We start from the raw sequence: 3,512 nt of genomic DNA on the forward strand, positions 1-3,512 counted from the left end.
GTATTTGTAAAAAAAAACCCCAACCCTGTTTGGAATAAAACAGCGATCCTGAACCTGATTCTCTTCTTCACTCAGGAGTGATTCTAGATGTGGTCCTGACACCTCAGCAGAGACACTTTGAGGTAAAGCAGAAATAAAGTCCAAGCTGGGCCCACTCCCGTGTTTCAGGAGAAGGATGAATTTCTTTATTCAAGAGAAGGTAGAAGATTCTGGTAGAACAGGCCAGCTCTGAAGCATTCAGAGAAATCAGGAAAATCTCAAAGTGGTTGTAAAAAATGTTCCTTTCACCATTGAAGCAGCCGCACTTGTTCCCACCGGTTGTAGTCCGGCTCTTTAGTGAAGAGCTACTTTGGAAAATGTAATCCCTTGGAGTTGTTTGCTCAGTTCCCTGTTCTAATTGACAAGCTTAGGCAGCTGAAAGGAAAGGGTAGGAGGGAATCAATCTTAGCACACTTATGGGCATCTCCTCCTGTAATTCATATAATTAAAACGTCTCTGACATACGACTTTATTTATTTATTTATGGTTTTAGGCTTGTTTCTGCTCGAGCACAAATCTGGTGAGATGAGGTTTGGTTTTTTTTTTTCCCAAGGCAAGTTGTTTGCAAACTTTGGAGCCCGAAAGGTGCAGCTGCTCTAAAAATAACATAGGATGCGAGAACTGGTTTGGGAAGTTCTCTCTCTGCCCGAGTCCAGAGGCATCTCCTGAAATGCTGCCATTAGGGGAAAAGTTTGCCTTGTAAACAGAGCTGGCCTAATTCCTAGAGGTGCTGAACATCGACCTGCAGTGCTTGCTGGTAGGTCCTGGGCGCGCGAAACCTGGAAATGGGTCAAATGGCTGGGATTTTATCAGGAACACATCTGGGGAAATCCACGATTACCGGGTTGAAAGAAAAGACAGCGAGTGATTGCCCCTCGGCTCGTGACCTCTGCAAGCAGAGCTGGGTACCCAGGCTCTAGGAGACCTGCCAGCTCCTGGGCTTCTCGCTGCCACCAATAAAACATGTCTTCTGTCACACTCGAGGTCTGTGCCTACAGGAATCGCCTCTTTGTCGGGCCGCTCTTTGCAGGGTGATGTCCCCAGTGACCCGGTGCTTAGCTTCCAGAGGAGGCCAATGGTCTTGGTGTCCAGGTGCAGAGATCCCCAGAAGGTTTTTCATGGAAGTCAGAGTCAGCTGGCAGCAGAACCCCAAATACAGCCAGGACTGGGCCACAGGCAAGAACCACACCAATCCCCCCTCTCACGCACGCGAGGTGTGGTGCAGGGGGAGGTGTGTCTTGCGCCAAGCATAGACGTAATGTTCTCTAGTTTTGATGTGCTGGATCTTTACAACACACAATGTTGTATCTGCCGCTGAATTAAGCAGTGTTTGCTTTTTGAACCTTCCACATTTGTATTTTTAGCTCCATTTTGGCATTCGTTTTTTTTTGGTTGGAATATATAACGCACTCGGTTGTTTAGCATGCCTGGACCGAATTCAGCCTACGCGTAACTCCACGGGCTGGAGCAGAAGCTACATTCAAGGTGAATTACTCTCTGGTGCAGGGGGAGGTGTGTCTTGCGCCAAGCATAGACGTAATGTTCTCTAGTTTTGATGTGCTGGATCTTTACAACACACAATGTTGTATCTGCCGCTGAATTAAGCAGTGTTTGCTTTTTGAACCTTCCACATTTGTATTTTTAGCTCCATTTTGGCATTCGTTTTTTTTGGTTGGAATATATAACGCACTCGGTTGTTTAGCATGCCTGGACCGAATTCAGCCTACGCATAACTCCACGGGCTGGAGCAGAAGCTACATTCAAGGTGAATTACTCTCTATGGGGCTAACAGCTTCTGTCGACATGCGTTTCGGCTCCCTCAGTAAACGCTACACTATTTCCATCCATGGTTATTCCTCTGTGGTTTGGGTTATGTATTTACATTTTACGGAATAAATACTACAGCTTTCCCCATGACTAACACTTCTTAGTAACCAATAAGCTACTCAAATACACTATTGCCTCCTACAAGAGCCTAAACCACACTGCTCTCCACTGGCTTTCTGTCCCCAGCTGGCCACCTCCTTGCACAGAGGCATGGTTAACCAGCATGACATCAGCAACTTTTTGGATCTCGGTTTAACGGGACGGCTTACGAGGGCAGGCACTGGATGCCGTGGGACTGAATTCCTCAGTGACAAACTTCTCAAACACGGCCGCTCTCTGATCCTAACAAAATCCGAGCGAGGTCTTCAGACAAAGAGCGCAACGGATCGCTGCTGCGCCCGCAAAGAGGGAGCGAGTTGCTTTTCCAAATCCAGAGGTCTGTTTTAAGAGCAGCGCTATACAGGCCCTTGCGTAAACTTTGTTTATAGACTGGAGTATTTTCAATGAAAATGTTATTTAACTTTAAAAAGTTGCACAGCAGCTACTCCAAAAATTGTTTTTCCTTGTTAAGAATAACACACAGTGTGATACATTTGAAATGGCGATAGCCATATTTCACAAATTTTGATGGATTCATAGTCCAAATACCTTGCTAACAGATGTTTCTTTTAAACTCAGAGTGGTATAGGAATAACTCAGAGGTATTACAGTGTCAGCTCTGCCTTTTATCTGTGCGTGTCCTTTCAGTGACATCCCTGGGCTTTTCTAATGCATGGGGCAGGTCTGAGCTAAAAAAAAAAAAAAAAAAAAAAAAAAAAGTGAAATCTTAAAAGAAGTCGTCCCTGGTTGTGTGTGAATTTTGGGGCAACGCGGTAAGGAAGCCGACGCGCGCTGCCGTGGGCTCGCTGTCCGCTTGGGCATGGCGGCCTGGTGGTTTGTGGGAACGTGCTGGTTTGCAGTCGTCGTTTCTGAGCTGGCTTTTGGTTGTGGTTAATTGATGAACTTAGGAGTTCCCAGGGCCGCTCCCTGACCACATCTTTTGGTCTCATAACTTCACTAACTTTTCTCTCTGTGGATGACAGTTTGCCCAACGCAAAGGGACACCCCAGCAGGGCCAAGGGACAATATTTTAACGCCCTGGTGGTGTTCTCTTTATTTGCCACGGGATCGTTCAGTCTACTCCATCTCTCTGAAGTATGCAACATCCATCGCTCTTCGTTAAGGGGGTCTTTCCCAGGAGCTGCCTTCTCCATGCCTTGATTGTACATCACCCCCAGCATGTCCGGTTGATGTGTGCTACTGGCAGACCGGTCTGTCCCCAGACCCCACCTGGGAACAGCCTCAAGCCTTGGGAAGCCTGGCTCTTAAGTCTCAACCCCAAAGCTGGCCCAGGGCGATGCTGGGGTTGAACTGTGGGGCAGGGAGCATCCTTCCTCCGGGAGAGCCCTGCTCGTACCCCCCTGGAGCATCCAGCTGCAGCCGTACACAGCCCGTGCCGGCTTGGGAAGGCTCCCGCTTCACATCCAGGTGGGGGTCCGGGAACCTGGCCTGGTGGGAAGCGGGGAAGAGAGTTATTCTGGCAGCCAGGGAGGGAAGAGCGAGGAGGAGAAGGTCCGGAGGGCGGGTGGGAAGCCGGGGCAGGGTTA

The sequence above is a fragment of the Egretta garzetta genome, unplaced genomic scaffold (genome assembly GCF_000687185.1).
Source record: "Egretta garzetta isolate BGI_Z169 unplaced genomic scaffold, ASM68718v1 scaffold3, whole genome shotgun sequence".
NCBI classification, from domain to species: Eukaryota; Metazoa; Chordata; class Aves; order Pelecaniformes; family Ardeidae; genus Egretta; species Egretta garzetta.